The sequence below is a fragment of the Microtus oregoni genome, unplaced genomic scaffold, assembly GCF_018167655.1.
Source record: "Microtus oregoni isolate MIOR12 unplaced genomic scaffold, Mior012 000043F_ref0000047, whole genome shotgun sequence".
In the NCBI taxonomy this organism is placed as follows: Eukaryota; Metazoa; Chordata; class Mammalia; order Rodentia; family Cricetidae; genus Microtus; species Microtus oregoni.
The window spans coordinates 12,315,980-12,338,963 of NW_024543210.1; the positions used below are offsets into that span (position 1 = coordinate 12,315,980).

Genomic DNA, 22,984 nt, shown 5'->3' on the forward strand with positions numbered 1-22,984 from the left:
ACTCCTAGCAATTAGCAACTGTGGGTTTCCAACTGAAAATCTGGGGTGTTTACTGGGGCCACTTTACCATGGTGATCCTGAATTTCTGGCTCTCTCCTCTCTCCTCCTGTCTCCTGTCCCCTCTCCCCTCTCCCCTCTCTCTCCTCACAGTGTAACAGTTCTGGCTGTCCTGACTTGCGCTTTGTATACCAGGCTGGTCCTGTACTCACAGAGATCCTCCTGTCCAGGCCTCCCAAGTGCTGGGTTGAAAGGTGTGCCTCTTAGCTTCTATTTGCTGCCTCTGCTGGGTGTCCTGGAGCCTGGCCTTGTGCATGTGAGTTTAGAACTGACAGACACCTCCAGGAGATACCATAGTAATTAACACCTTATTTACTTTCTTGGGGTAGTCTCCTCTCTGGGACTTTGCTGTCAAATCCTAGCCCAAGCTCCAACTTTTGTCTCTTGAACTAAGTGCATTACTGCTTTTTAACTGTTTACAGTGCCTTCCTAGGAGCCAGAGTGACAGTGGTGCCCACCTCAGCGTGTGTTGCTTGTGCGCTAAGCCTGTGTTTGTCTGTTATTGATGGTGTGTGTGTGTGTGTGTGTGTGTGTGTGTGTGTGTGTATCTTTTATGGTTTTCAATTTCAGGTACAAGCTACTCCAACTGTGGCCAATGGTAATCATTTTCAGTCATTACTGAGCTGTGAGAGAACTCCAAGTTCCTCTCACATTACAGATCTTCAGTAAACGGTTTTGTGCCCTGCTTCAGATCAGGTATTGTTGTTCTTGATACTGGCAATGTGATAGAAAAGATGAGTTGTCTTTTTGGTCTTCCTTTTGTAGACAGGATCAATGGTTTCTGACTTTCTTTCTGTATGTTAATTACGTAAACTGACGGTTCCATACACTAGTATCTTGTGCTTTAGTCAATATCCGCCCTCCCTACTGTCCCCTCCTGGATCCCCTCCCTGATAGTAGTGGTCTTCCCTCCCTACTTTCAGGTCATCGTCCCCACATATGAGAGGAAACATGGAATACTTTCTCCTCTGTGACCAGCTTACTTTGTTTGACATGATATTCTCCCGTTCCCTTCATTTTCCTGTGAATGACTCAATTTCTTTATGGCTGACCAATCTGAACAATGCACCATTGTGTGTGTGTGTGTGTGTGTGTGTGTGTGTGTGTTTTCTTTATCTGTTCATCTGTTGCTAATTGATCCTTGTAGTAATTATCACTGACTGTTCTGAAACAGGTGTGACAGGGAGAACCTGGGACTTTTGTGGTGATCACACTTTGTTATCTTACGTGAAAAATTTTAATATTATTTAATTATATGGGCTGGAGTTATATCTTAGTCTAGATTGTTTGCCTAGTGGGACCCTGGGTTCAATTCCCAGTGCCTGAAAAAAAATTACATAAAGACTAGCCCAGTCCATCAGATTCATAAACTACCCGTTGAAGATGAAAAACACTTAATTACATGTATTTGAGACTTCCAACAGACAATATAAACACATGAAAAGCTGATTTTGAAGATTAATTATTAAACAGTTTGAGCTAAAATTCTAGAAAGTGTCACAACACACACCTGGGATCAGCATTCTGGATGCTGAGACAGCGTAATTGAGAGTTCAAGGCCACCCTGGGCTGCGCAGTGAGACCTACATCAAAAGCAAAGCAAGAGGCTGGAAAGCTGCTCCATAAGGAAGTGACAACCAGAGTTCAGATCCCTAGCACCCAGAGATGTCATCTGTAATCCCAGAGCTGGGGTGGGGGTTAGGGGGAGACAGGCTGATGCTGGGACCTGACTGAGCAAAATGGTGAGCTTCAGGCTTATTTACAGACCCTGTCTCCAAAGTAGGTTGAATGAGCAATAGAGGAAAATGCCCAGTTAGCCTAGGCTTGTGTGTGTGTGCTTGCGCGCGCGCGCGCGCGCGCACACACACACACACACACACACACACACACACACACACACTATTTAAAAACAAGAAAAAACATAACAAAACCCATAGGAACAGATGGAGAATAAATGAATCTCTGGAAGGAGTTCCTTTTTTGTAGGTGTTAACATGAGATCTGATCATTAATACACTGTGGTTTCCTCTTTTAGCTTCAGTTTTTGAAAAACATTTCACAGGTGACTAAGCACTCATTAAATGTATTGAGGTACTAAAAAGTGATTTGATGTTCTCGGTCTTCCAGAATAGCTTAAATGTCAATGTCAATTTTCAAGAGAAAATGCATTCTGGGCATATGTCACTACTAAATACTGCACTCAATGGAGTATTTAGTGGCCTTTGTTATTCTTTCTCTCCTCAGAACTGCATCCACTCTGGAGTGTTTGCACTTGTAATCTGAGCACCTGGGAGGTGAAGGCAGGAATGAGATGGGTTCCCTCCTGTAGGGGATAGAAAGATAGCTAAGCAGGCCAGAGCTCTTGCTCTAACAGAGCACCTAGGTTCAATTCCCAGCACCAACATGGTAGCTCACAGCCATCTGTAAATCTGGGTCCAGGGACTCTAATCCTCTCTGACCTCGGAGAGTACCTGGCACATTCATAATGCATAAAATTCTCATAAACATAAATAAATCTTTAAAAAAAATTTAAATAATAGTTTCCTCATCTACTTAGTGAGTTTGAGGCAAGTCTGGCTATAAATGAGACCCTGTTGCAAACAACAGAGAGAGAAAGATAAGCCCGGGGGGGGGGGGGGGGGGGAGAAATGGAAAGAAAAACCAACTTCATCTAAAAATATATTATCTTTGCTCCAAACACAGAGTCAAAAGATAGTTTTTGTGTGGTTCTGGGTCTTTGTACATGCTAGAAGGATTCTATTACTGGGTTACATTGATGCATCCCAAGGGCCAAGCAACAGCCCTGAGCACCCTGGGTTTGGTGCTTGGGATGGTGGCTCTTTGAAAGTGATAGAAACTACCATTTAAAGTGGAAGAAACTAAACACAAATGTCCATATACTGCACAGTTTCATTTATATTAAAGACACAGAAGAAGAACCATAGATGTTGGAAGATCTGTGCTTTTCACGGGCTGCTGGGAGTGGGGAGTGGGGGTGACAGCCTGCTTAGTGATAGGCAGTTACGGGGTAATCTGGAACTGGGTAGCTGTAATAGTTGTTAGTACACTAAAATTCCTGAGTGATGCATTTAAAACAATTGTTGGGGGGAGATGGGCTTCTCTCTGTGTTGTCCAGAGTGGCCTCTAATGCCTGAGCTCCAGAGAGCCCCCCACTTCCACCTCCCAAATAACTGTAAACTCGAGGTGTCTAACTTTCATCTTAATTTTTAAAATTCTGCAAAACAACAACAAAACCCACCCTCTAGTCACTTGAGAAATTGCCCAAACACCTGAGTGAAGAATATCACCCCAGCCCTCCTTAACATGATGGCTATTACAGCTGGGGACAGATGACACCAACATTCTAGCCTCACTAGAGGGAGCAGAGGCTCCTGTGGGGTGTTTCCCCCAGTGCTTCACAGGCCACCGTGCTGTGTTTATCTGTGACCACGTCCAGCTTCCTGCTCTAATGGTTAATCCTGCATTCTCATTGTTCTGATGGGAGCGCTGGAGTCTCCTTTCAGCTCGCTTCCTGTTTGGTGAGTTCTTCCTGAACTCTCTGAGTCTGTGTTTACTGATACTCTCAGAAGCAGGTTCAAGTGTCACAATCTTCCTCACAAGCCATTTGTAGTCATTGTCTTCCAAGCAACCAAAATACTACAGGGCTTCTCTGTGTAGCCCTGACTGTCCTGGAACATGCATTGTAGACCAGGCTGGCCTCGAACTCACAGAGATCCGCCTGCCTCTGCCTCCCAAGTGCTGGGATTAAAGGCATGGGCCACCACTGCCCAGCTTTAAAATAAATGAAACCATTTGTGATCTCATCCTTCATAACTCCATTTATCTTTTTTTTTTTTTTAAACAGTGCTGGAGGTAAGGGACCAAACCCAGGTCTTCATGACTAAGACAAGTTCCTACTTCAAAACCACACCTCCAGCCCTAAAATGTCTTTATCTTGGGTAATTTATATTCACAAATCCTAAAAGTTTTATCAATATAAGACTGGACTCAGAGGTGTTCCCATCACTAATTGAGACATCACTTTGGTTCCTGGAGGAGGCAAAGATGAACTGTTTTGCAGAAATAAATTAGGCTTTAAAAATTTCAGAATTCTTTTTGTAGAAAAATATATTGTTTTCAAACTGCAGATTGTTTTTCATAAAAATCTTAATGTGAAGAATATATATTGTCATACAGTAAAATTAATTTCTTAAATTTTTGAATGAAAAATGTTTTGAAATTATTTGCAATAGAAATTATTGAAATGTTTTTTTTAATACTTTTAGAATAAAATACACCCAATGTAAGAACATGGATAATTATACTGTCTTAAAATCTAGTTCTTTATCTTTTTAAAAACAAGACTAGAGCGGGTGATAAAAACTTATTTCTAGTAAGTCAGTTTATAGCTTCCTCCGATCCACTTTAAGTCTCCTGTCAGAATATTCTAGAACACTGTCCGTGTTCTTACTTCTGAGTCAGATATTGGCCTCTTGCTTATTTTTTTATATGTTTGTTTCTTATTTTGGTCCTGGTTTTTTGTTTTGATTTTCAGGCAAGATCATGTATAGCCCAGTCTTGTTGGAGAAGGCTATTCGTTCCTTTCCCAACTGCCCAGACAACTGAAAAAATAACACAGAAATCTGTATTAATTGCAATACTGTTTTGCCAATAGCTTAAGCTTATTTCTGAAATTAACCCATTTTTATTAATCTGTGTATCCCACATGACTGTGGCTTACCAACAAGGTTCTGGTGGGCTCCAGCAGAGGCGTCTGTCTCCTGCAGGCGAATACATGGCCTCTCACTGACTCTGCCTGCTCTCTTTTATATATCTTTTCCAGTCTGGCTATATTCTGTTAAGTCATTGGCCAAAAGCAGCTTCTGTATTCATTAACCAGTAGAAGCAACACATATAAACAAGAACTTCCAACACCATTTCCCCTTTTCTATTTAAATAAAAAGGAAGGTTTTAACTTTAACATAGTAAATTGCATTTAACAAAACAGGTATCAAATAATAATTACACTTATATCTACTTTATCTTTTATCATAACTAAAGAAACTATAATTATAATTATCTATTCTTCAACTCCATCAAAGACTCCAGAAGGATATATTACCTAAGTAAACAGGAAGTGAATTGTAAGCAACTTCCAAAACTTTAGAATTGACAGAGACATCTTGCTGCCTGGACAGTCACCCAAAGTTCCTCTGCAATATTGGTGAACCCATCTTCACCCTACAGGCCCATAGTATCTGGAAGATTTTTCCATGAAGCCGGAAATTACAAAGACAGTTTCACCGATATTGGCAGTTGTCAGTAACTTTTGTTACTAGGCCTGTACAATGTCTGGCAGACGCTTTCATGAAGCAGGAACCCCAAAGAACCATCTCACCTTCTTTAGGCAACTTCAGCAGTCATTTTTCTATGGGTCCTGCAAGTCCAGTCGAGCAGTTCAGGCAAGAGCAGCTTCTTGCCCGAATGGCTAGCAAACTCAATGAGGAGCCTCTTCAGTGCTCATCTTCCTCTTAAAGCAAATTGGTGCTACCAGAAACAAATGTGTCTCATTGTTAAGAAAAGTCCTAAGTTCTTAAAACATTTTAAATGTCATATTCTGTTAGTCTTGGAAAGGTTTGAAGAATAACTATCCATCTGAAATATATCTCTGTATATCTAAAAAACCTAACTAACTTGATCTACAAGTTTGACTATTATAAATGACTATTAATCTATGTTTCTTAATTATGCATTACATTTTTAATGGACTGCACAAACACAATACCTTAATCAAAAGCAGAAATATACATATAACAAAATTGATCTCAAATTTGTATCAGTAGACCAAGATCCATATAAATGCAAAGTAGTCATATTTATAGCATATCCCCATTTAAATATAAACAAACATTTATAAACAGTCATGTAGGGAATTTGTGCTTGTTGTCTAGACAACTTCCTGCTGATTGGGGGCGCTGTTAATTAGGCCTATCATGGGATATCCTGTGTGGTAGGTCCATCTCAGCCAGCAGTCCTGAAGCTGTGATGAATGTTGGACTGTCTGGGCCATTGTTTCAGGGGGTCTTGTTTGGTCAAACCACATTAGTCTGGAAGGAATCCACAGGTTCTCATCCTCTGTAGAAACAAAAGTAGAACCTGTTTTCCAAAGCAACATATTCTTACTCAAGTTTTGAAGTCAAGATACTGTTTATATATTTATATATATATGTCAGTTAAGCTTAGCAGCCCATACAATGAAATGTCTCTCTGTACTTAAAAAATTCAAAGAAAACACAATAATATACATAATCCAGATTCTCTGTCTATATTCCATCTTTACATAGCTTATCTCTCTTTACCCCTTTAATCTGTGGCTGTACTCTGTCTTTTTAAAGACTTTGTTTTATTTTTTAAAACCATTTACTTTCTTTTATAATTGTCTATATTCTTTTTCTTCTGTCTCCCAAACCTATGTACATTTATCCAACACTGTGACCCATTTAAAGGTCTATATCTGTATGAATCTGTCTTTATTGCATATCTGTAATTATTTTTTGACCAGAAGCGCTTTTTTAAAAAAATACTAAGCGGGCCTGGCTAGAACCAACTCCACAGTCCTGCCTGCTTGCTCCACCCAGTCCAACATGGCCGAGGCATGTTCACTGCCTCTGAGAGTCATTCTTTGCACCTCAGATCCAGGGTCACAGTGGGTTTGTGTCACCATTAAGCAGTTTGTAACACACTTCTCACAGACCCCGTTTAAGTGTGTGGCCTCCTGAAAGAGCCAGTGTTTGTGCTGACAGCACAAACCAGAAAGCTGTAGTTGTGGAACCATGTGGTTTTTTTTATTTGTTGCAGCTGAATCAGGAAGATCTCTCTTAAAGGAACTGTGATGCTTCTGCTCGCTGTCAGCAAACAGAGCCCTTCCCCCCAAAAAAGAAAAAAACACAGCTAAACTTTGTTTTTGTGTGTGTCTAGAATTCCTTTCCAAGCTTTCTCAGGTTTTATGTGGATTTAACTGGCACACATTGGCATGCTAATCTGTTGGGGAGGCTGTTTGTTCCTTTCCCCACATTGGGTGCCAAATGTTGGCAGAGGCCACTAGTATGTTTCCTGACCACTCTGACTCAAAATAATCACTCAGAAACCATAGTATTTGCCATACTATTTGGCCAATAGCTTAAGCACATTTCTAGCTAGCTCTTATATCCTAAACTAGCCCATCTCCATCTATCTGTGTATCGCCTCGTGGCTGTGGCTTACTGGCAAGTTTCCAGAGGCCTGTCTCCTGTGGGCGGCTACATGGCTTCTCATTGACTCCGCCTTCTTTCTCCCAGCATTCAGCTTAGTTTTCCCACCTAGCTCTATTCTGCTAAGCCACTGGCCGAAACAGCTTTATTCATTAGCCAATAAAAGCAACACATATACAGAAGGACTCCATAGTTTTTTGGTCTCAGACTCACAGTGTAACCACAGGTGACCTTAAACTCTTGATCATCCTACCTCCACCCCTCAAGTTCTCGGTGTTTGCCACCAGGTTCAGTTCTGATGTTTGATTTTTAAAGTCAGAATAGTCAAACTCTTCAGAAAAATCCACAAGACTTTTGTCTAATGATGAATACAGTCAGTGAAAAACTTAAATGTTTTATAATTCTAACAAAAATTTTAATTTGTGCAACATATATGATATGAAACCTAAAATATGAACATTGGTTACTATAGACAATATTCAGTCTTCCTTGTGTAGGCTTTTTTAAAAAAAAATGCTTCTGTGTTGGGTTTTTTTTTTCAGTGTTAGAGTACAGTGGCTGTTATAGAAAGTTGTGTTTTAAATATGGTTATCTCCCAGTCTGGTGGCATTAGTGGAAATAGTTCAAATTACATGTGAAATACAAAATCCGTGCTTTAAATGAGGCTCCTTTAATAACTGTAATTATTTAAAATTCAGCTGCATTATTACTTCATCTGTTTGGAGGACCAATATTTTCTAGTTAAGTAATACATCAGTATTATGCACGTGCACATGTGTGAGTGTGTGTGTGCATGCATGTGTGTGTAAACACATTTGGGGGGCTTTAGCAGCATGCAGCTGGCCATCTACCCTTCCAGGGACCCCCTCTTACAGAAGCACTGTCTGTGAAAATGATAGACGAGCACAAAAGGCCCGAGAAATCCCCGTTCTTTCCCACGAGAGGTACAGGTACCAACGGTTAACTCTAGCAACAGCACATTGGTTTCCTGAAGACCTCATGGGCTGCAATGGGAGATAACTCTCCGGGCTTATGTACATTTAGCATCAAAGGCGGGATTTGAGAGGGACAGCATCATTAAACGTTGAGTATATGAAATATACATAGTAGGAAGCACTTTGGTTTGAGTTTTATGTTTTCAGGCTGAAGTAAGGAATTACTTGATTATTTCATTTAGACACCGCAAATGCTTGCTTTTTCCATAATCACGTCATTGTTGATGGGAATTTCTTGTTGGGTTCATCTACTCCTTGCTAGGTTTTAGGGTTTGATTTATCTTGTAAGCAACACTCAAAGTTCATGTTGGAAGATAGGGCAATCAAAATGCCATAGCAAATTCTATTTCTTCTAAGAGGACTTGCTCTTTGTGTAAATGGCAGGTGTCTTCACTGCTTTCTGCCCAAGTTCTTGATCTCCCTCCTTGGTGACTTCTTTGAAGACTTCATAGCCTCTTCCCAGCAGAGGCTCCATGAAATGTTTTTGCTTAAAAATAAATATTTTAGCATGGAGAAAATACAGTTGCAGGCATACCTCTCGGGTGGCAATGGGGACCAGCATTCTTCTGTTGCCACTGTAGGCATGAACTGTCCCAACAGCATTTGGCTCCAACCTCTGTTCTTCAGGGGAGCTTAGAACTTTGGAAGCCTTTCTTCATGGTGGGCTTCTTGTCATTAGACTAATATGTAAATATCTGCTTTTCTGTGCCCTCTTGATTTTGAAAACTAGTGATTTGATTTTAGGAGTCTTTTAAGATAAATTTTCCACTTTTAAAGGAAAATGTAGTTTTGTGGAAAGGATGCAAGGAGACAGTTTTGTGCGGACTGACAAACGTGGTGGCTTTGAATCACCCAGCTATTTTATGCCTCTATTGCTTCATCTGCAAAATGGAGATAATTGTACCTGAGCATCCTCCCTTAGGACCAGTTCAGGAAGAAAAAGGCATCTCTAAGGTGCATTCACCCCAAAGGTGGGCAGAACAAAGAGCTGGATTTTAAAGTGGAGACTTGTTCTACAGCAGGTCAGTTTTAGAAACGTGATGTATAGTGACTAGCACTGACACCAAGTCTGAATTTGTGCCACAAGTAAAATCGGCCAGTCTTTGATATTTGTTGTTATCAAATACAGTAGTAAAGATTGTAGTAGGTATTGTAGGTCTGAGCATGAATTTAAAGTATTAAATACATCATCTCGCTCTGCTAATTTGTAGAATGGCTTGTCATTTCAGTTGGCTGTGCGCCAGTACAGTTTCCTTCAGGAAGCAGGGTTTCTCCCTGGTGACCTCACAGAGAGGTGCCCATGTGACCTCTTCCTAAAAATCTTTGGACAAGGTTGAACTGCTCCCACACTCTGACGTATACCTTTTGCTCCAGAGGATCCTAAAATGTGGACCCATTCATCTTATTTTAAAAGACGCAAACAGTGAATGTCCCCTTCCTTTAACGGCATAGCCATGCCGTGTTTTCTAGGCCTTTTCCATGATTTCTTCCTTCGATTAGTTTTTTTCCCCTTAGTTTCTTTAATTCTTTGAAAATAATTTCTAGTTTTGGCTTTTCTTTTGTGTACCATTTATAATAGCAAGGAGCTGGGGTGTCTTTTTTTTTTTTTTTTTTTTTTTTGGTTTTTTCGAGACAGGGTTTCTCTGTGGTTTTGGAGCCTGTCCTGGAACTAGCTCTTGTAGACCAGGCTGGTCTCGAACTCACTGAGATCCGCCTGCCTCTGCCTCCCGAGTGCTGGGATTAAAGGCTTGCGCCACCACCGCCCGGCTCTTTTTTTTTTAATAGCCTTCATTCAACTTGTGTCCTGCTGGGGCAACAAGATGGTTGCAGGTTAATTCAGGAAGTAGGGCCAGAAGGACCTGAAGGTAGGGGCGCTGATCCTAAGAAAACAGAGTTGAGTTGGTTAGTGCCTGGAGAGGGCACAGGGGACCAGATAGATCCCTTCCCGGGGCCAACAGTATTAAAATGTTCTCAGGAGGTGTTTCCTTCTAAGGAGTGTAGTCGGGGAGACTCAGTTTCTAATATACTGTGAGTCTCTGTGTTAATCCTCTTGCTCAGATATGGGCTGTCCACTCTGTTCCATTTGGGAGAAATTATAAAACGTTGGTTATGCATCAAGTAAATCACTTTAACTATCTATTGTCTTTGTTTTACACACACACACACACACACACACACACACACACACACACACAGTGGTATTCCTTCCTCTCCCAGCTAAGAGAAGCAGTGCTTCGTCTGAGCTGCGTTCAGATTGTCACCTTATTTACTGTGCTTTATGAAGCCGTTAGCAGGAATTATCTGAATGTCACCACTGTAAACCATTTTACACAGTTTTCTATACAGTCTGATCTGCAGTGACCTGGCAGTCCATGGAGGTCTGTTAGGCAGAAGCGTTTGCAGCCAGGAGGGGTATAGTTATGAGGCACAGACCCGTACTCTTCAGTAGGCCTTTTTGAAGTTTATTTTCAGCCATGTGAATGCAGGTTCATCTCAAGCCAAAACTGTCCTGGGTTTCAAAGGGCTAGTGTTGAGGGTGCTGGGAGTCTCTTTAGCCTTTTTGTTTGCTGGCTCTGTTGCTTTCTGATAAGCAGGGGCTAATTCATCATTCCTAAACAGGAGTTTAGGAATTGGCAGACTGAGCCTCCTCCTCTCACCTTGCTGGGCAGTGGACAGAATCACTTTGCGTTTTTTTCTTTCACTGATCTTCGCCATTTTCTGCCTGACATGATAAGGCTCTTTGCCTGCCCGCCTTTCTCTCCCCTCTTCTCTCACCCTACCCCCACTTTGCTTTAAAAAGAAACAAAAGCACCCTGACACTGTACAGGAATCTGCAAAGGGCGTAAGTGAGGCTTGCTTTTGGAGTACATTATTTGTTCTTGTTTCAGCAGAAGAATCAGTTTGGACTGTAACTAGAACAGGTCTTTGACTCCCCGAAAGCTGGTCCAGAGGCCAACTTTTGACCATCAGTTGCTCCACAGGCAACTCTCTCTCCTCTTCTGTGGCTTGGGGAAGAAGCACATCCTTGCCGTGGAAAGAAGAGTCACTCATTCCCACTTAAGGATCAGCTTGGTTGTGTGAATTCTTGCCTCCTCTATTGTTTTTACTAGACTTTTCTGTTTAACACCACCTGCATTTAATAAGCGGCAGCATTTCTTAACATGTTTTCCTGAATTTTCTATATTTTATGGCAGTTTTTTTTTTTAAATTGATTGATTCTAGAAGCTCCATGCATTATGGAGCATTTTCCTTGTGGGATCACTGAGGAGGGCTGAATGGAACACGTTCCCGTTGTTACTGTCAGTGTGCGCATAGTTGTTTAGTGTTGTCTGAATGCTTGCTTATATTGATAATTGATATTGCTTTTGATTAAAGGTGAACCGTTCTGAGCTAAGAAATATTATAGTCAAAGCTAATCATGTAGAATTTTCAGAATTCTGTCACTAACTTTTCACTGTTGTCAAGATAGGCTGGGTTTCATCCATTCAGGTCTAGTGGTGAGTCAGTTAAAAACAACAACAACATATAAATCAAAGCCTAAATGTATTGTAGGCATGTGCTGTGTGCTTGTTTAGGGGAGCTGGTGGGAAAGCCTCACACGGGTTTCATTTTAACACACCAGTAAGGGCTTCCTTTTTGTTTGTTTGTTTTTACCAGCTTTTGTGTGTATAAAGATGTATTTGTTCTAGCTTTAACAAAACAATAAATCTGTCAGTGTTCAAACACCTGATATTGAGGATTTTGAGGATTTTCTTTGGGGAAGTGGGGTTTATGGTTTTGGGGTTTTAGGGTTTTTTTTCTTCTTTGGTTTTTTTGAGACAGGGCTTCTCTTTGTAATTAGTTTTCTGTTTAATTCAGATTCTTAAAGAAATGCAAGGTGCATAGCAGTGCTTTTAGATCAAATAAGGCTTGAGTTACTGTGTGTTTGAACTAGCGTTGTTTGTGGAGAAAGGGTGACAGTTCGGAATCACACTGCCTCTCTGTACTTTCAAAAGGCCTCATCCATCCATCCATCCATCCATCCACCCACCTATCCCTTCTGCTCATATCATGCAGGCAGTGGGTTTAGAAGGAAAAGCCCCAAGCAGACTGCTAAGGGACACTTAGCTGGGTCTTCTTCAGCACTTTTCAGTAGCTGGTTCCCTGGGACCCTAAGCTTCCTCCTCACCAAGTCTTCCTCAAACCACCCTCTACCTCTCCTCCTGTAGCCACTTAGCCTTCACCTTTGTGGTCTGGAGTTCACCACCTCATCCCTCCCCAGGCCAGCTTCTCTCAGTCCCTCAAGAACTAATGACACATTACCTAGACCATTTGGGAAACAGCACAGGTTGGTGGAATGGGCCAGATTAGTGATTTGCTGTAGCACAAATAACACCCGAACTTGCTGAATCAGTAAGCATTTATTATTTTAATTCCTCCCCAAGCAACTTATGTGGATTAGTACTAGCCCAGAGTCTCTCAAGCTTCAGTTAAGTGAGAGCTGTTGGCCAGGAAAAGTTGACCTCCCTCCACTCCACCATGGTCGGGGCAGTTCTTTATGTTTCCCATTGAGGCTCACAATTCAGTTAAAGAAAAAAAAGATAAGCCAAGTCAGATGTATACAAAGACAAATGGCCAACAGATAGGCTAGATACCACTCACTTATCACCAAGAAGATGAAAATCCAGGCCTCAGTGGAATACCACATCATACACAGGATAACTAGAATAAACACCACAGCCACAGAGGACAGGAGTGTAATGTTAGGAAAATGCGTATTTGATTTTCATTCCAGTTTCTTGGCAAAGTACTAAAATTCTTGAACACTTCCCAGTGATAAATAACTTTTTGTAAACTAATTGGTCTGGTAGCTGCCACTCCCAAAGGGCTGCTGTTTCCAGAGCCTTGAGATAGCTGACCATGAAGGTTCCTGAAGGAGAACCCACCCAAGAAGTCACGAAAGCCCCACACATCTCACCTGGTGCGCCTCCTCATCTGAGTTCCGGGTAATGTTTTTTCTAATAAACCAGAAGACATGTCTCCTTGAGTTCTGTGGGCTGCTTAGAAAATTAATCAAAATCAAGAAAGGGGTCGTGGTACCCTGATTTACAGTTGGCTAGAAGTGCAGGCCAAACAATCTGGGGGCCTTCAGTTTGGCATCTGAAGTTGGGAGCTTGGGGTGAAGGGTGTCAGTCTTGGGAACTGAACTTCCAACGCGTGGGGACTGATCCTTTTATCAGGCAGATGGTGTCAGAGCTGAGATGCACTGGGAGGCGCCGCAGAATTAGTTGCCTGTTTGCTAGTTGGTAGGGTTCCCATTTTCAAGTCAAAAAGTGTCCTGTCGATTTTGAGGGTTTCAGAGTAGGAGGGGAAGAGCTCATGTTTTCTTTACAGAGGAGGACACTGCAGCTCTCACACCTTGCTGATGAGGATATAAAATGGTGCAGCAGTTTGGAAGACAGGCTGGCAATTCTTCAGCAGGTTAAAAACCAAGTTATGGGGCCTTTAGAAGGTGCAACCTTTCCAAGAGGAAGTTGTCACTGGACATGGACTTTGAAGGTTTATAACGTTGCCCCACTTTCTGGTAATTTTCTCTGCTCCCTGTGCACCAATGAAATTGCCATGTCATGACAGCATCATGCCAGCGTCATGCCAGCGTCATGCTTCTGTGATCATGCTATGTTCTCCCCCATGATGGACTCTGTCCCTCTGGAACCGTAAGTCAGAATAAACCCTTTCTCCCTCCAGTTGCTTTTGGACATGCTACTTTATCCAAGCAACAAATGCACCTTGGAATTCTTCTCTTGAGCGAGTGCCAGAGTGAAGGGGAAATGTGGAGTCAGACAGCGCACACAATGTGCACAGCAGCCATGCCAAGGAACCTTGAGAACACTAAGTGAAGGCAGGCAGCTTCAAATGCCCATGTGGTGTATGATGCCGTTTATGTGGCATGGTTAGAATAAGTAATCCTTAGAGATAGAAAAGCCGAGGCTCTTGGGGCCAGGGAGTAACGGGGAGTGACCGAGTATAGGGTTGACTTCTGAGGCCGACTAAAGCACTCTGAGCTTGATTTGTGACCAAGAACAGTTGTTGAATTGTGCACCTATGTCAGGAACTTGTGCTGGGAATCCTACATTTCGAGAACCTTTTTTTCAAAACTCTAACACACACCTGGATGTTGTGAGGGGTAGGTGGCCTCTCGGCATGACAGTCCCCACAGTGAGTGCCCCTTTATTCAAAACCGGGATGGCGTGCTAAACGCTTGTCAGGCGGTGCGGAAAATAGGAAGTGACCCAGACTCAGTATCCAGACACACTTCCTTCAGGAGGATGGCGGGCACTTACTGTAATAAAAGCACGGAACCTGAGGAAAAGGATGAAAGGGGAAAACTAGCAAAGCTAACTTCTCCTTCCTTGTGGAGAGAAGCCTGGGCGGAGGCCAATGAGTAGCTCACAGGCAAGCCCAGTGAGTGGGCTGATTGGGCCTCCCAGGTACAGGCTAAGAGTCTGTCCCTGGCTGCTGGGCATGGCCAGTGGTACCCAGGAGTTCCCAGCCTACCAGGCCTGAGGGAATGAGAAGGTGCCATAGAGAGGCACAGAGGACACAGGTGCTGGTTGTGGACCCAGGTTGGTAAGAGCTGAGGATAGTTAGGGCCTCAGCTTCACTTGATCTTCTCTCTGATTGTGCTTCTTAAATGCTGGCTGTGGGCACATGTCCCCAGCTTGTCCATGGCTCTCACAGAGCCATGGTGCCTGGCTAGCAGCTCAGACCCCGAGAGCCATTTATCTCCTTTCCGCTCCCCACCCCAGGCAAGCCTGAGGAAACTGAGTGTGGGGGTTTGTCTTGTCTACAGAGAAAAGTGATGGCTCTTAGCTCTTGGCACTGCGGACAGGAGGCCTAAGAGGAGAGCAGGGATGACCGTCTGGGGCTGTCCCTCCCTTGCCTTCCCTTGGCTCTTTCAGCTTCTCTATCTCCACGTACCCGTTGATACCTCAAACCCTGTTTCCAAGAGACTCGTGTCCCTGCCCCTGGGACTGCGGTACAGCCCCAGAGCTTCCCAAATGGGAAGGGTGTGCTCGGGCACCAGTGTCCTCCTGAGTCTCCAAGCTGTCTCAGAAGGCAGAGCTGGGAGCTGCACCCGTCGAAGGCACGACCTGGAAAGCTGTGTGGGATCAGGGATGGGCATTTTAAAGCCTTACCTGGCAGTGTGGACAGAGTTTTACCCTAGCTGAAATAGTGCTTGAGGTGATAGCTGGCAAGGCTTCTGGATTCAGCTGTAGGAGCTGCCCGACTTGTCCCTACACTTGACCGTTTTCCGCTGAGGAGACCAGCCCATGCATCTTAAAACACCAGGAAAGCAGCGAAAGGGAAGACATCCGACTGGCAGGAAGACTTCTCACCCTAGCCTTTGCTGTTCCCATGACCCTGTGTGACTCTCCAGAGGAGCTGCCGGATGCCCCCACATGACCTGGCTTTGACTCACTCCCCCCTGCAGCCTCAGGACTTCATCTGAAGTAAAACTTTGGAGACTCTTCCTCCATTGCTCTATTCCCCTGCAAACTTCTCTTGCTTGATGCCATTTCTTGCCCAGCGAGGGCCTGTTGCTCCTGCAGGAAGCCTCTTCCTTCAAGCCCAAGCCAGATAAGCAGGAACAAATCACGGGAGGCCCACCAGCTCTGTAAGAGCCCAGGCTAAGCAGTTGTGTGGCCAGGATATCTCTTGGAGCTGGACTGTCTGAGAGAGCACTGCCTCTCTGCTGAACTCCATTGCCCTGCCCATAAGACTTCCAAAACAGCTCTGGCCCAGGAGTCTCCAGGGCAGAATGTGCACCTGAGGCTGCCACCAGGTTGTCCAGCATGGCAGGTGCCTGCCACTTAAAGCTTCTAAAGAGAGGGGGTCTTCCTCACCACCTGGGAGCGTCGTCAAGGTCCCAGGAGGCTAAAAGCGTGACAAAAGCCTCTCCCCTTCTGACACCCTTCTTCCTTGGCCAGCACAAGTGCCCTGGTGGCTGGGCTACCTCAGTCTCTCAGCACCCTGTGTTTAGGTTGTATTTTCTCTGTATTTCAAGAGAGAGAGCTGGCTGGGGCTCTCCTCGTGCATCTTTCCCTTGTCTGCATTCTCTAGGACAGTGAATCAGTTGTCCTATAAAATGAAGGCATACACTTTTTTTAAAGGACATTTTGGTGGGGAGAACCATGTAATGCCTGCCGAGCCCTTCAGCCACGGAGATCCACCATCCACTCTCACTGCCGTCAGGAAATCATGTCCTAAAATAGAAAGGGCTGTCAGCCTCTGGTGACCACAGGCTATTCTGGGCAGTGCTTTGAAAGGAAAATGATTTATTAAAAGCAGTGAGGCCCCAGGTTTTTGCTGTCCTGCTGTGGGGGAAAGTCCAGAGCCTCTGACCCAAGGTCATGAGTGAGTTCCCTGGGGAGGCAGAGACCTGGGCCTCACGTCTGCTGTCTGCCCTGCCCCACGACGGGCCAGGTCATTTGGGTTGTTGTCCTGGCTACAAACAACTACAAAAACAAAGCTGGTGTCGGGTGTTCTCAAGATGGGGAGGAGGTCACCACAGGGAGGGCAGAGTGACCAGACATGGTGTCTTCAAACAGTTAAAGCCTGTGTGACTGGATTAAAACGCAAAATAAACGCAAAAAAAAAAAATCCTCCAATTGTACCAAATTAAATAAGGAAACTCGGTCTCTGGTGGGAATGGCCTCCCCCCCCCTCCCCCTTTTCCTGGGGCATTTTCTCTTCTGGACAACTAAGACTCCTCAGGAATACTCAGTTCATGCTGAGACGGAGAAAGCGCTGTAGGCTCCGGCGCTGTCCCCGCCCTCAGCACTTGCATCTCAAAAGCTACCAATGAAAAAGCCGAAGGAATCCATGACCTCATCAGGAAGGCCTCTCACTGGTTGTTGCCGCCTCTCCTCTCCATCCCATTGGACGTGTCCAACTGCCTAAATGCAGACTGTGGAGTTCCTAGGCAGGTTTGCAAACCTGAGCATCCTTTAACAATGGATCCCATAGCGGGAAAATCCTGAGGAGTCGAGTAATTCCGTTTAGCCCGTCAGGGTGCAGGTCTCCGGTGCTGGGCGCGTGACTGCCGGGATGTGGGTGACTGCTGGTACTGTCATCTTTCCTAATAACTTGGGTTCGAGCCTCAACTTCTCACTCTACCCACTCTGTGAGTGAACCTCGCTGTTCGTCACTAACTTCTATTAGTGGTAAAATGATCAGGGTAAAAATTTCAAAACCGATGTGTCTCCTTGGTTCCTGGTTCCCCTTTAAAAGTCTGGATGTGAAATGAACGGCATCTGTGTATATCTGTGTTTGCACATACACACCGACTGGGGACTGAAGCCAGGGCCCTGTGCACACGAGCATACACACCTGCACCTTCACTGAGCTACACTCTCAGCATCATTTGCCTGAATCACCCCAACTGCATCATGTAAATGAGACCACCCCACGTAGGGAAGCAGCAGCCCTGCACCTATTGGCTAGGAGGCTCATGGAACAGCCTGGTGTCCCTCTTAGGAGCCTGGCGGTGTAGGCTCCCTTGTATTTGAGTGGTTTCTGGTCTTTGGGTTCATTTACACATGTAAGTGTGAACTTTATTTCCACTCCACTCTTCTAAGCGAGGGTAAGGGAGGCGCCAGATACAGGAACAGAAAGCTGTTACACGGTGATCTCTTTTTCTTGGGTTTTTTTTTTTTTTTTTCTAAACTAGGATCTCACTGAACAGCCCAGGCTGGCCATGGACTTGTGATCCTGCAGTCTTTGCCTGTTGAGTGTTGGCATCATAGGCATGTGCCATCCATAGTCTTGAACAGATAGCCTCCTGATGGCTATGGTGTCCACACTCAGTGTGAGGTTAGCATGAATGAAGCTGAGAGGTAAAATTCAGATCTGGTCTAGCCAGAAACTGGAGGGTGTCCTACATTTTAGATGGAAGCTGATGTGTTCAAATGTTTCCTTGCTAGTGGCACAGCACCCTGGAGCATCCAGTGTGTTTCTAGAGTTCAAAGCTAAAAGCACCCCCAGCTTGATTTCCTCACTTTGGACCTGCCCTGAGCAACCAGCCAGCTTCCTTCACCTAACTATCCGAGGCACAGGGCAGCGGATGGTGACTTAGGAGGCCAGCAGCTCTGGTACCTGATGTGTTGTCGCCAAGCAGTTTTCCAGCTAGTCTGTCCCTGTGGTGGGCTCTGGGCTCCAGAAGTCACGGGTGACAATTGGAGGGTAAAGGCAGGGGCCCCAGGATACTGCAAGGGGAAGGGACACCGAGCTATGTTCATGTATCCTTGAAAACCCTGCTCTGAAAATCAACATGGGTGTATCTTTCCTGAACAACAGTCTTGTTCACAGAGGCCACCCTGGGCTCTGGAGGCTTTGATCAAGCTGCCGATGTCCCGTGGATTCATGCAACACCCTAAGGGGGGGGGGGGCTGTTGTGTGTGAAACTCAGAAGAGCTCAGGAACTCCTGGTGAGTAGAAAAACGAATTGTACAGCATGCAAGTTTTACAGAGCTCAGAAACCAAGCACCCAACCACGCCATGTGTAGAGCACACAATACACTCACCAAAAGCAGCAGAAAGATGACTTACGACCAACTGCAGTGCAGTGTGGCAGATGCCAAATCTAGAGACAGTCGGCACTGGGATAATCAGGAGCCTCACCCTGCTGGTTTGCATCTTACTGTTTCATGGTGTGGGTTTTGGATTATATGTATTTTTTTATAAGTCAAATAATGACACAATTAAAAGCCAGCCAAATGCATTACAGCCCTTGATACTTATGCCCTGGACCTGACGGCCTCCATGAACCTTCTCAGCCCCAGCCTTCCTGCAGCTGCCCACCGCCCCAGCTTCAGATGGGCCACCCCACCCCTCCCCGGACGGCTGAGAAATTCCCTGGCCCTGACAACTGGATTACAAGGCTACTAGCAGTGTAAGGTCAAAGGTTAGAAGTAACTGCTTGTAGTGATATTTTGTTTGTGTTTTAACAAATAAAGTTTGCCTGAAGATCAGAGTGCAGAGCTAAGCCACTAGAGGCCAGGCAGTGGTGGCACACACCTTTAATCCCAGGACTCAGAAGACAGAGACGGAGGGATCTCTGTGAGTTCAAGGCCACCCTGGGCTATACAAGATTGAATGTGTCTAAAAGAGAAACAGAGCTTACACAAAGGTGATTCCGGCACTTGGGATCCCACGCCTCTAATTCCAGCACTAGGGAGGTAGAGACAGGAGCGTAGGGCTGGGCAGAGAGAGGAATATAAGGCGGGAGGAGACAGGAGCTCAGTGCAGTCTGAGGTTCGGTGGAGACAGATGCAGTCTGGAGATGCAGTCTGAGGAAAGGATGGTCCCTTCAGTCTGAGCGTTGGTAGAGGTAAAAGAACTCTCTAGTGGGTGTAGTTGCAGCCGAAGGAAACCTCCAGCCAAGCAAGGAGGCCCACTCTTCCTCAACCATAGCTGCCCCAATGATTTGGGAGGTAGTGAAGGGCAGGGAGCTGGACTCTGAGGTGCTCCTGCGACCAGAGCAGCCATGGAGGACGAGATGCCCAAGACTCTATACATCGGTAACCTTTCCGGAGATGTGACTGAAGCTCTCATCCTCCTGCTCTTTAGCCAGATTAGACCTTGTAAAAACGGCAAAATGATTATGGATACAGTGGAAACGACCCATACTGTTTTGTGGAGTTCCATGAGCATCGGCATGCAGCTGCAGCGCTGGCTGCTAAGGATGGGCGGAAGATAACTGAAAAGGATGTTGAAGTGAATCGGGCAACAACCCCCAGCGATCAAAAGAAAGAAACAAGCAATCACTTCCATGTGTTTGTTGGTGATCTCAGTCCAGAAATCGCAACTGAAGACATCAAAACAGCTCTCACACCATTTGGGAGAACGTCAGATGCCCGCATGGTAAAAGACATGGCTACAGGGAAGTCTAAGCAATATGGCTTTGTCTCCTTTTTCAACCAATGGGAGGCAGAAAATGCCATTCAGCAGATGGGTAGCCAGTGGCTTGGTGGAAGACAAATCAGAACTAACTGGGCAACCGGAAAGCCTCCAGCTCCAAAGAGTTCATATGAGTCGAACACCAAACAGCTGTCGTATGATGAGGTTGTAAGTCAGTCTCGCCCCAGCAATTGCGCTGTGTACTGTGGAGGGGTGACGTCGGGACTGACAGAGCAGCTAATGCATCGGACTTTTTCTCCGTTTGGACAAATAGTGGAAATTGGAGTCTTCCCCGATAAAGGATATTCATTTGTTTGGTTCAATTCCCATGAAAGTGCAGTACATGCAATTGTTTCTGCTAATGGTGCTACCATTGACAGGCATGTGGTGAAATGCTATTGGGGCAAAGATATGATAAATTCCATGATATGATATGATATATCCCATGCAACTGCAGTAAAATCAAATTGGATATCCACCAGCATATGGCCAGTGGGGCCGGTGGTACGGAAATGCGCAACAGACTGGCCAGTATGCGCCTAATGGTAAGTACCTGCCCATGGGATGCATGGCCAGCCGCGGGCCAGCAGGGATTCAGGCCCAGTCTTCTGCACCATGGATGGGACGCAACTACAGAATTCTCAAGGACATTCTCAAGGACAGAATGGCTGCTTCCTAACCAGCTGGCTGGGTATCAAGTGGCAGGGTATGAGACCCAGGGAAAGCAGACCACAGGATGGAAGCCAGGGGCTTGACGCCACAGGGAGGGCAGGAACGCTGCTGTTTACCTAAAGATTTACCAGATCAGTCCGTACAGATGCCAGATAACAATGTATTTATTTAAAAGATTTCGTCTTTTATCACTAAATTACTTTTCATCCACGTTGTTTTCAAAAGGAACAAGATGGTGGATGTCTGCCAGTTTTTGCCTTCATTGTCTTTTTTGATAAAGTTCCCTGAGGAACTTTCAAAGACAAATGCGGGGATTGCTGCCACTCTTTAAGAATTAAGAGGCAGAAAATCGCACAGTGTTGAAGTTTTTCCACTAAGGTAGCGTGCAGTTTTAGTTTGCATTCCTGATAGGATTTAAAACATGCAATATAGATATAAAAAGAAAAGCCACACTTGTGCAAAGTCTAGAAGTTCTTTAGAACTTTCAGTGTATGCACGGGTCCGTGCTAGTTTTAAAGGGTAGGCATTATGTGACCTATATCATCTCCACTGTTACCCTTTGGAATTTTTAGATGTAGATTATTAGTTTATATCATTTTGTATCTGCATTTTTCACAAATTTGTCCTGCCTTATGAAAATTCTGTAAAATATTCTTAAATGAAAAAAAAATGATGTCCACTTAGATTGAAAACTTTTCTCAGATGGACTGAAATGACATTCATCTTGTTTTTATATGAGAAGGGGCTTCAAGAAGCCCCCATGGATTTGTTTAAAGGGATTTTTATCTTCTGTGATAAACCTTGCCATCTACCAGGAACTATAAAAACAACAACTCATGACTAAGGAGACTCTGCAGTGTGCTGAGTCCTCCCCACATCAGCCTCATGTGTCAACATCCATGTTTACATGTGTGGTTTCCTAAGATAGTTCCGCAAGTTAGCAAGCTTTGTATGTCATTCCCTTCCTAAAGGTGTCATGAAGAGTTGAGGTAAGACGGGGTTTACATGTGAATATCACATACTTAACTTTGATGGTCTTTGATACAAACTCATCTGTTCTTGTTTTTCAAGAATTTTGAGACACAAACTTGTATGTAAAGGAATATATTTTTTATATTTATTTATTTATTATGTATACAATATTCTGTCTGTGTATATGCCTGCAGGCCAGAAGAGGGTACCAGACCCCATTACAGATGGTTGTGAGCCACCATGTGGTTGCTGGGAATTGAACTCAGGACCTTTGGAAGAGCAGGCAATGCTCTTAACCTCTGAGCCATCTCTCCAGCCCTAAAGGAATATATTAATTTTTCTATTTAGATTTACTTAAGCAGTAAATCCACTCTAATGCGTACAAATGGTAGCTGTGAAACTGTAGACTATTCCTCTGTCAGGCTTGGGATTCAGGAAGAACTCCAAGATTAGCCTGAAGGACCAGCCAGGCAAAACATATTTTTAAAATATTCAGAGGCCAAAATATGAACAAACAAACAAACAAACAAACCCTTAAAATCCCACCTCCTTAAACAGCCGTCAAAGAAGAGGCTCCTCGCACAGGCTTGACTGGGTTCTTTGGTCCCTGATCTCCAGGAGCTCTGGCATTATTTTTGAGGTTTGCTCTTTGATGGCAATGTTCTAGCCTTGGGATTTCTAGTTCATTTCAGAGTCTCTCGGTTTGGTTTGGTTTCAGTGATGACCATACCTCCTCCTTGACATCAAAGAGGAAGGAGCCCCTGTGAATTGTGGGTTTTGAGACCTGCAGAGAGCTCCCTTCATTTTACATAGGCCTGTGGAATTGGAAGCGTGTCCGGGCCTGCATCTTCCAGAGAGGAGCACTTGACTCTAACCTGTTCTCTAAGCCAGTCCTCTTGGAAAGCAGAGCCCAGAAAGACTGATCGAAATGTGTGCTTCTCTGGAGCACAATTCTAAGTGGTTGTGCTGATGTCTCATTAAGTCACTGTGTATTTTTAGGTACTAATACATTGAAATTTGCTTTATGGAAGATGAATACATTTTTTAAATGCTTGAAAAATTTATTTCTTTGTAAACTTCTACAGATCAGGACAGGCA

General features: G+C 44.3%; 1 pseudogene; it reads left to right on the forward strand.

Moving 5' to 3' along the window:
- The first annotated feature begins 19,829 nt into the window (after positions 1–19,829).
- LOC121434297 lies at positions 19,830–20,997 on the forward strand (annotated as a pseudogene).
- Positions 20,998–22,984: the final 1,987 nt, after the last annotated feature.